The sequence below is a fragment of the Sus scrofa genome, chromosome 6 (assembly GCF_000003025.6).
Source record: "Sus scrofa isolate TJ Tabasco breed Duroc chromosome 6, Sscrofa11.1, whole genome shotgun sequence".
Classification (NCBI taxonomy): Eukaryota; Metazoa; Chordata; class Mammalia; order Artiodactyla; family Suidae; genus Sus; species Sus scrofa.
Genome location: NC_010448.4, coordinates 88,116,918 through 88,128,145, shown reverse-complemented (window position 1 = coordinate 88,128,145; position 11,228 = coordinate 88,116,918).

Genomic DNA, 11,228 nt, shown 5'->3' with positions numbered 1-11,228 from the left:
ATACCCTCCAAATCCGTCCATATAGTTGCAAATGGCAAAATTTCATTCTTTTTATGGCTGAATCTTATTCCATGACATACATTTAGGATATCTTCATTAGCCATTAATCCGTTGATGGACACTTAGGTTGCTTTCATATTTTGGCAGGTGTAAATCATGCTGCTATGAACATTGGGGTGCATGTATCCTTTCGAATCAATGGTTTTTTGTTTTTTGTTTTTTTCCGGTATTTATCCAGGAGTGGAATTGCTAGGTCATACAGTAGTTTTAGTTTTAGTTTTTTTTGAAAAACCACCATATTGTTTTCCATGGTGGCTGCACCAATTTACATTCCCACTAACAGTGTATGAGGGGGTCTGTTTTCTCCACATCCTCACCAACAGTTACTTGTCGTCTCTTTGATAATCACCGTTTGAACAGGTGGAATATGATACCTCAATGTGGTTTCAGTTTGCATTTCTCTGATGATTAACAATGTTGAGCATTTTTCATGTGCTGTTAGCCATCTGTATGTCTTCCTTCTCTCTCATTTTTAAATCTGTCCTCTCCCTGTGTTTTCCCGGTGTGGGGTGTGTGTGTGTGTGTGTGTGTGTGTGTGTGTGTGTGTGTGTGTGTGTGTTTGCAAGGGGGAGTTGGTGGCTAACGTTGGCTTCTTATTTAAAACAGGTCTTTACAGTTTTCCAAACTTTGATTATGTGCATACCGCCATCTCATTTTTTGCCATATCTTCTTACTACCTGCATTATTATTTACTTATGGTATTATTTTTCTTTAAATTGACAATCCTAGTCCTACACTAAAAATTTCAAGTTTGATGTTATAGTTGTGTCTCTTATTGTTTGTGATTATATAGTTACATCTTCTGATCTATATGAAGATAAACACATAAGACTTAAAGAGGTTTATTTATTTACCACTAGATATCCACAGCAATGATGCCTGTACCATACTTTTGGAAATATTTCTTATAATTATTTATCATGTTGATTACCTTCTAATCAACAGCCTGAGCTTTCTCTGCATACTTGCCAGTTTGGGCCTCAAACAGGATCTCCTTTAAAGAGTCCCTTTTCTCCTTGGCCTGATTCTAACATGCTGGGAAATCAAGGAAAAGAGTAGTTAGGGGAGACAAAACATCAGCTTTATTGTTGATGGCGTAAAGTGTGAGGCCTTTGCTCAGGGTATGATTTGAGAGATCTGCTAACTAAACCTCCGTCACAGCCATCCCTGCCTGGTGAAATAGATGGTTTGATCTCATTTCACATGTAGTGGGCTCACAGCTCAGTCCTGCCTCTCCTCTTCACTCTTTTTTTAACAAATTATTTTATTGAAATATAGTTGATTTACAGCATTGTATTAATTTCTGCTGTACAGAAAAGTGATTCCTATACAGATCTATATAGATATATGTACACACATATTCTTTTTCATATTTTCATTCCTTTTTATGGAAAAAGGATATTGAATATAGTTCCCTGTGTCATATAGTAGGACCTTGTTGTTTGTCCATTCTATATATAATAGTTTGTATCCGTTAACCCCAAACTCTCAGTCCTTCCCCCCACTTCATCAACCACAAGTCTGTTTTCTGTCTGTGAGTCTGTTTCTGTTTTGCAGATAAGTACATTTGTGTCATATTTTAGAGTCCACGTATAGAAGATATCATGTGGTTTTCGTTTTTGTTTTTTTGTTTTTTGGTTTTTTTTTTTTTGATAGGCAAGAAGTGGATTTATTAAGATAGGATGCTTGTGAGAGATGCAAGCAGGCAGGTAAGGAGGCTCTGGTATTTTTCTCTTTCTGACTTAGTGGAGTTCCTGTCGTGGTGCAGTGGTTAACGAATCCGACTAGGAACCATGAGGTTTCAGGTTCGATCCCTGGCCTTGCTCAGTGGGTTAAGGATCCGGCGTTGCCGTGAGCTGTGGTGTAGGTTGCAGATGCGGCTCGGATCCCGCGTTGCTATGGCTCTGGCGTAGGCTTGGCAACTACAGCTCTGATTAGACCCCTAGCCTGGGAGCCTCCGTGGGTGCGGCCCTAGAAAAGGCAAAAAAAAAACCAAAACAAAACAAAAAAAAAAACCCACACACAAAAAAAAATTCTTTTTTTTTTTTAAAGAGTGTTAATTTATCTGCTCTTTCTTTCAAATAAGGTCACCGTCACAGGTTTTAGGGATTAGGATTTGGGCATATTTGGGCGGGGGGGTCCATTCAACCCATTACAAACATTAAGGTGACATCACAGTATTTCCCCCTGAATCCTAGCTCTTATACATGACTCTTTCTATCTGATTGGGTGTTTTTTGTTTTTTGTTTTTTGTTTTTAACCCAACCTTTAGGGTTTTATGTCTTTCTGCTTAGGGATTAAAAGCTAAAAATGTTCAGTGTACTTGCAGCCACAGAGGCTCTTGTACTTTTCACGGTGTTGCCGTGAACTGTGGTGTAGGTTGCAGACACGGCTCAGATCCTGCGTTGCTGTGGCTGTGGTGTAGGCCGGCGGCTACAGCTCCAATTCAGCCCTTAGCCTGGGAACTGCCATATGCCGCAGGTGTGGCCCTAAAAAGACAAAACAAAAAAAAACCTTTCTGACTTAGTATGATAATCTAGGTCCATCCATGATGCTGCAGATGGCATTATCTTGTTCTTTTTATGGCTGAGTAACATTCCATTGTATATATGTACCTTGTCTTCCTTATCCATTTATCTGTCAATAGACATTTAGGTTGTTTCCATGTCTTGGTAATTGTAAATAGTGCTGCTGCTATGAACATTGGGGTCCATGTATTTTTTGAATTATAGTTCTGCCTGGATATATGCCCAAGAGTGGGATTGCTGGATCATATGGCAACTCTATTTTAATTTTTTTGAGGAACCTCCATACTCTTCTCCATGGTGGCTGCACCAATTTACATTCCTATCAACAGTGTAGGAGGTGTTTCTCTCACTTACTTTTAGTGGCCTGTGGTTATGACAGTCAAATATCTTGGGCTAAGGTACATATTCAGGGAGCAGACACTTCAAAAAAATGTGCAGGGGGGTGGGAGGGATGGACTGGGGGTTTGGCATTGGCATATGAACACTGGGGTATATGGAACGATTGGCCAACAGGGGCCTGTGGTATATCACAGAGGACTCTACCCAGTATCCTGTGATAATCTATGTGGGGAAAGAGTCAGAGACAACGGATATGTGTGTATGTATGACTGGGTCACTGTGTTGTACAGCAGGAACTATCACAGCATTGTAAATAACTATACTTCAATAAAACTTAAAAAAATAAAAAATTTTTTTAAATTTTTAAAAAAGGGAAAACAACCCATTACATTTTACGTGGCTAGTAGAACCTTAGTACTCAACCCAGACAAGGACAGTTTGACACAGGAAGGTCTTAAGGTCAATCTCAATTATGGATATGGATGCAAAAATCCTAAATACGATATTATCAAACTAAATACAATATATTTTAAAATATATTGACTCCTAGCCTGGGAACCTCCATATGCTGCGGGTGTGGCCCTAAAAAGCAAAAATCAATCAATAAATAAAATATGTAGGAGTGCCCTCGTGGCTCGGTGGATTAAGGATCTGGTGTTGTCACTGCTGTGGTTCTGCTTACAGCTGTGGCGCGGGTTTGATCCCTAGCCTGGGAACTTTCGTATGCCATGGGTGCAGCCCAAAAAAAATTTTTTTTAAGTGCATGACTAAGTTGGATTTATTCCAGGAATGCAAGACTATTTCAACATTTGAAAACTGTCATTTCAAGTAGCAGCATGAACAGATTAAAAGATTCAAAAATCCTATGATCATTATCACATAAAACAGATAACATTTAATAAAATTAAGCAGTTTATTAAAATTCTTGGCAAAACTGGACTAGGAGGCAACTTCCTTAATTTGATATAGGATAAAACCTGCAAACATATGGCTGCTTGTTCTTTTTTTTTTTTTTTTTTTTTTTTGCTTTTTAGGGCTGCACCTGTGGCATATGGAAGTTTCCAGGCTAGGAGTCCAGTCGGAGCTACAGCTACACCACAGCCATAGCAATGCCAGATCTGAGCTACGTCTGCAACCTACACCACAGCTCATAGCAACTCTGGATCGTTAACCCACAGAGAGAGGCCAGGGATCGAACCTGCCTCCTCATGGGTACTAGTCAGGTTCGTTTCCACTGTACCACGACCAGAACCCCACGACTGTTTGTTCTAAAACCTACAGAACAAATACCACTTAGTGCTAAAGAACTAAAAAGCATTCCCTTTAAAGTCAAGCCTAAAAAGAACGTTCCTCTCCCTCTTTCTGTGCAAAGCTGTAATGGATCTTGTAACTTGTACAATAAGCAAAAGAAAAAAATGGTATAAACCACTGAAAAGGAAGAAACAAAGTGGTCATTATATGTTTGAAGATCATGGGATTTTCCACACAGAAAGTCCAAGAATTCCTACAGACAAATTCTTAAAAGGACCGAATGTATTGGGAGGCAATTTTCCATGCATCTGATGCATTCCTAGATGACTTGCAAACAGAAGCATTAACTGCCTTTTTCTGGACAGTCTCTTCAAGGATGTTTGTATGTCAACCATCTTTTTTTGTTTGTTTGTTTGTTTATCTTTTTGTCTTTTAGGGCTGCACCTGTGGCATATGGAGGTTCCCAGGCTAGGGGTCCAATTAGAGCTGTAGCTGCCAGCCTACACCCACAACTCAGGATCTGAGCCCTGTCTGCAACCTACACCAGAGCTCATGGCAATGCCGGATCCTTAACCCACTGAGAGAAGCCAGGGATTGAACCTGCATCCTCATGGATGCTAGTTGGGTTTGCTAACCGCTGAGCCACGACGGGAACTCCCCATCTTTGAACTATAGAGTGAATGTCTCCTCCAGAGCAGAAGGCAGATTTGCTTACTGTCCAGTATAATGAAGGTAATGTCTCCCCCTGCAGCAAAGACCAGGCATTTGGTCCCCTCAACTCAGGGTTCCTCAGCAATTATGTAAAGGCATCCTTGGTCTGTGTAGTCCCTACGGGACTTGGGGAGCAATTGGAACTGCTTGCTCAGACATGAAGTAACAAAGTCCTTTGTCTCTGACCCAGGAGTCTCATGTCCTCTGCCAGCATCCATGACACTGCGGTAGCTGAGGGCCTGAGGAGGGCAAAATCCCAGGCCCTTCGCATTCTTGGCAGTTCGGCCATCTCATTTCTAAATACTAGTAACAAACAGAACATGCTATTTTTAAAAGGTACCATTTATAAAAGCACATAAAACTTTGAAGCACTTAGGAATAAATCTAAAAGATGTGCAAAATTTTTATGGAGAAAATTAGAAAACTTGATTGACGGTCATCCAAGAGATACATGGAGGGTATAACTTGCTTGGAGGAGGAAACACTCAGAAACTAACACAATATTGTAAATCAACTGTATTTTAGTAAAAAATTTATGTTTAAATTTTATGTACTTATTTATTTATTTATTGTGTTTTAGGGCTGCTCCTGTGGCATATGGAAGTTCCCAGGCTAGGGGTTAAATCGGAACCGCAGCTGCTGGCCTACACCACAGCAACTTCAGATCCAAGCCACGTCTGCAACCTACACCACAGCTCATGTCAATGTCGGATCCTTAACCCACTGATCGAGGCCAGGGATCGAACCCACATCCTCATGGATACTAGTTGGATTCATTTCTGCTGCACCACAGCAGGAACTCCTAATAAGAAATTTTAAAAGGAAAGATAAAAATGAAATGAAATGAAATACAAAAGAGCCTAAGGGAAAAAAATAAACCTACTGATTTTGCTATTAAAATTATTTCTGATCTTATGTTTTATTTGCTAAATATGACCATTTATGAGAAAGGTGCTTTAAAGTATAATTAAAAGGAAAAAAGAGGAGTTCCCTGGCAGGCTAGTGCTTAAGGACTCAGGGTTGTCACTGCTATGTCTCCAGTTGCTGCTGTGACTTGGGTTCGATCCCTGACTTGGGATCTTCTGTGTGCTGTAGGCACCGCCAAAAATAAAACGAAACCAAAAACAAAACCTGGAGTTCCCATCATGTTTCAGTGGTTAACGAACCCGACTAGTAACCATGAGGTCTTGGGTTCGATCCCTGGCCTTGCTCAATGGGTTAAGGATCCGGCATTGCCATAAGCTGTGGTGTACGTCTAAGATGTGGTTCGGATCCTGCATGGCTGTGGCTGTGGCTGTGGCCGGCAGCTGCAGCTCCAATTCGACCCCTAGCTTGGGAACTTCCATATGCCACGGTTGCGGCCCTCAAAGACAAAAGACACACACACACACACACACACACACACACACACACACACACACACAAATCTGAAAAAAAAAGAAGAAAAAGGAAAAGGAAAAACTTGACTGTAAACATGTCAGTTCTCCTCATATTAATATATCAATTTATTTCAAAGGGTTAAGTAAAGAGTTTTTTAAATTAATGTTTTTGGAAACATGTCAAGCTTATCCTACAGTCATATAAAAGAACAGCCAAGAATAGCCAAGGCAACTTTGAAGAAAATGAACAAGGTGAAGAGAATGACCCTCCAGATAATAAGACTTATTATATAACTAAAGTAGTTAAGACAAAAAGAGATCAGCAGAAGGATACACAAATAAATAAATGGGGCAGAACTGAGAGCTCAGAGACAGAGCCGTGCAGACTGGAAGTTCAACATACGTCAGGAGGCATTTAAACCAATTCCCTCCAATAACTGGTGGGAAATTTGGTTTTCCATGTGGGAAAAAGAAAATTGTACCCTATATCACTCTGATCTCCAAAGTCAATGCAGAGGGATACTAAAGATGAAAAAAAATAAAAACTTAAACCTTTTAAATGAAACTCTCTCCTAGACCTCATGATGTAAAGATTTTTTTAAAAACAAGCTATAAGAAGCATAAAAATGAGTTCCACTGTGGCACAGTGGATTAAGAATCCAACTGCAGCAGCTTAGATTGCTGTGGAGGTGAGTGTTCAATCCCCTGCCTGGCACAGTGGGCTAAAGGATCTGATGTTGCCGTAGCTGTGGCATAGGATGTGACTGTGGCTTAGATTCAATGCCTGGCCCAGGAACTTCCATATGCCATGGGTGTGGCCATTTTAAAAAAGAAGAAAAAGAAGCATAAACAGTAAAGAAAATACAGATTTCACTACATTCAAATGCCAAAGTATTTTATAAAAAATATAAACAAAATTAAAAGCCAAGCCACATGGATCAGAGTAGATTAGATAGAAAGATAGATAGATAGACAGACAGACAGACAGACAGCGAGCCAGCCAGCCAGCCATAGAGCACACAACAAAGCATTAGAATCCAGGCTACATATATAACTGCAGATCAATACAAAAATTACACACAATTCAAGAGAAAAACAAGTAAAAGACATAAAGAGGCGAACCATGCAGATATATATGAAATGATGTTTAATCTCACTTGAAATTATTGGACTACAAATTAAGACAATAATGAGATACAATTGCATACTTCAGGTTGGGAATGCAAAGATTGCCACATTTTCAGTCTGTGTATATTAGGTGTCGGTGAGTGTGGGGAACAATGGACATTCCTGTTAACGCCAAATGGTGTTTAAACTATAACCACTTTGAAAAACAATATGGCAAAACCTAGTTAACTCCAGCATGTGCATACCTTCTAATCTAGCCACTCACTCCTGGAAATAAACCCAAACTCTGCACAAGTACAAGAGTGTTCGTTACAAAGGTCTGTGTAGTGAAAAAATTAAAAACAATAGAATAATCTATAAATCAATCATGTTAGAGCTAAAAAATGGATAGAGATGAATGCGCTGAAGCTATACATATGTATTTATTGACAGGCCTTCCCCTAAAATGTACGAGGCCCAGGGCAAGAGTAGTCTGGAAGGTCAGGGCCTGTGCTGCTTCTCTTCCCACTCTGGCTCCATCCCACACAGGGAGGGACCTCCTACATCAGCCTATTTGTCCAAACTCTGTCCTCCGACCCCCTGGACACCCCTTCGGATTGGGTATATATGGCCACATGGTCCATCTCAGGAGAAAAGCTCTAGGGAAATGATGGCTCTGGTCTTGAAACAGGCTCTGGACCCTTGGGAAAGGGGGATTCCAGGATTCTGGGGACTAAGACATGGTTTAGACCAGCAAGGGAAGGGTTCCAGGTGATCCTTGACCCTTTAAACCCTAGAAGAAGACCTGAGTCTAAGGGAGCAGCCATGTGCCAACATGGGCAAATCTTACATATATTACTGAACATAAAAGGCGGAACTGTATGTACCATAGGATAACTTTATATGAAGTTTTAATACAGGCACAATGTGGAGTTCCTGTTGTAGTTCAGCCGGTTAAGAACCTGACCTAGAGTCCATGAGGTGGTGGGTTCGATTCCAGACCTTGCTCAGTGGGTTAAGGATCAGCATTGTTGCAAGCTGTGGTGTAGGTCACAAAGGCATCTCAGATCTGGTGGGGCTGTGGCTGTGGTGTAGGCCCTCAGCTGCAGCTCCACTTCAACCCCTAGCCTGGGGAACTTCCATATGCTGCAGGTGAGGCTGTAAAGACAAAAAAAAAAAAAAAAAAAAGAAGAAGAAGAAGAAGAAGAAGAAGAAGGCAAAATGATACTCCCAGCTGCTCAAGGACAAAAATAAGAGGAGCAAAATTATGAAAACTTGAATGGAAAGGACGTCCATTTCTGGCAATGTGGTGGACTAGGTACTGTGAAATGGGAAAGCCAAAAGAACCAGATGCAGCAAAAAAAAAAAAAAAAGACAGTAACTCTTTATTTTATTACTGGTTTCCCAGGAAGTGAAATCTCTAAGGAGATGAAACAAAACAAAATTGTGAGCTGAACACAGAGCCATGAGGGATACACATTTAGAGAGAGATGTTACATAAAGGTAACTGTCCATTCAAGACCACAGTCAGAGCACAGATGGGGCCAGGAGCAAGTGGGAGGACCTAAGTCTGAGATTCTGGCTTGAACAGGGACCTTGGAACTGTGTTAAAGTGATTTCAGGTCAATGGCTCTCCTTCGCTCCCAGATACAATTATCTCAAAATAAACATTCAAAAAAAAAAAAAATCAGGCGTTTCCATTGCGGTGTAGTGGAAATGAATCCAACTAGCATCCATGAAGATTCGGGTTTGATCCCTGGCCTCACTCAGTGGACAGGGGATCCAGCGTTGCCAGTGAGCTGTGGCATAGGTTGGAGCCATGGCTCAGATCCCATGTTGCTGTGGCTGTGCTGTAGGCCAGCAGCTGTAGCTCTGATTCCATCCCTAGCCTGGGAACTTCCATATGACGTGGGTGCGGCCCCTAAAAAAAACATAACCACGAACAGACCCACATTAAAAAAATTTCTAAGTGTGTACTTCAGAAAGAAGAAAAATGACGGAGGAAGACAAATCTGAGATGCAAGGAGGATTGTTGAGAAAAGAAAATGATAAACATATAGGTGAATCTAAACAAACATGATATAATGTAATGAGCATGATGGCATATCTGTGGGCTAACAAAAGGACAGAAAAATGGAACTTGATTGCAAGGTGGACGGGGACAGCATTGGAGTAAGAGAGTTCCAAGGTTCTTGTATTGTTTGGAAAGAGGCCTGGGATATTACATTCAGGTTTTGTTCAGCGTGCAATGTCAGATTTAAAAAATAGCCACTCTAAGAATAGGAATAAAGTGGAGGATTTCAAAGGAATAGAGTTGATTTTTAAGCCATTAGACAGAAAAGTGGAGGCAGTAGGAAAAGAGAAACTCAAGGTATGGCCAAGATGGTGGAGTAGAAGGAGCCTGAGCTCACCTCCTCCCATGGGCACACCACCGCGACAGCTATTCCCAGAGCAACTATCCATGAGAACAAGACTAGAAGAAAGATTTTCTGCAATAAGATATAAAGATGCAACCACAGAGAGACTGGTAGGAAGGGCAGACATGCTGCATAGCCAAGACCCACACACCCCTACCCCAGATAGGTGACCCGCAAACAGGACGATAAGGAGCAAGAGGTCCAAGCTCTACTGCAGGCTCCCCAGCCCAGCCCAGGGGTCCTACCAGGAAAATGAGCTCCCAGAACACCTGATGCTGATGGCCCGTGGGGCTTGTGAACAGGAAAGCTGGAGGTCTCCACTCTTAAAGGGTGTGTGCAAAATCTCACAGGCTTAAGACCAGCACAGAGGCAGGAATTTGAAAAGAGCCTGGGTCAGACCCACGGGCTGATCTGTACTTTTTTTTTTCTTTTTCTTTTCTCCCCCTACCCTTTTTCTTTTCTTTTCTTTCTCTTCTTTCTTTTTTTTTTTTTTTTTTTTTTTTTTTTTTTTTGTTCTTTCTAGGGCTGCACCTTCGGCATATGGAAGTTCCCAGGCTAGGAGTTAAATCAGAGCTGCAGCTGCCGGCCTACGCCACAACCATAGCAATGCCGCATCCGAGCTGCATCTGTGATCTACACCGCAGCTGGAGGCAGCACTGGATCCTTTAACCCACTGAGCGAGGCCAGGGGGTGAACCCACGTCCTCGTGGTTACTAGTCGGGTTCTTCACCCACTGAGTCATAATGGGAACTCCCCCACGTGCTGATATTGGGGAGCCTCCCAGAGAGACCAGAGGCAGCTGGGACTAGCCGTGGGGACATAGACAGATGCTGGCATTTTGGAGGCTCTCTTCTACCATGAGGACACAGGGGCTGACCAGCACCATTTTGGAATCTTCCCTCTGGCTTATCAGCCCCAGGACCCAGACCCGCTCATCAGTGGGCCAGCAGCCTTATCAGAAGACAGAGCCTGACAGCCAACTGGGCCAGGGTCCAGCCTCACACCTAACCAGTGTGCCCTCTGTAGTCGGCTGTTCACAACAGAAGGGCCCATGCAGACCACATGGGGGCACCCTAGAGCACATAGCTTGAGTGACCAGAAGGGAGTGTGTTGCCAGGCCCCATAGTAAGGCCATTTCTCCAAGATCAGGAAATGTAACTGAACTACCCGATTACATAGAACTAAGACCAGTGAATTAGGCAAAATGAGGCAACAGAAGAATATATTCCAAATGAAGGGACAAGATAAAACCCCAGAAGGAGTTCCCGTCGTGGCTCAGTGGTTAACGAATCTGACTAAGTACCATGAGGTTGCAGGTTCGATCCCTGGCCTTGCTCAGTGGGTTAAGGATCCGGTGTTGCCGTGAGCTGGTGTAGGTTGCAGACATGGCCGGATCCCACATTGCTGTGGCTGTGGCGTAGGCTGACAGCTACAGC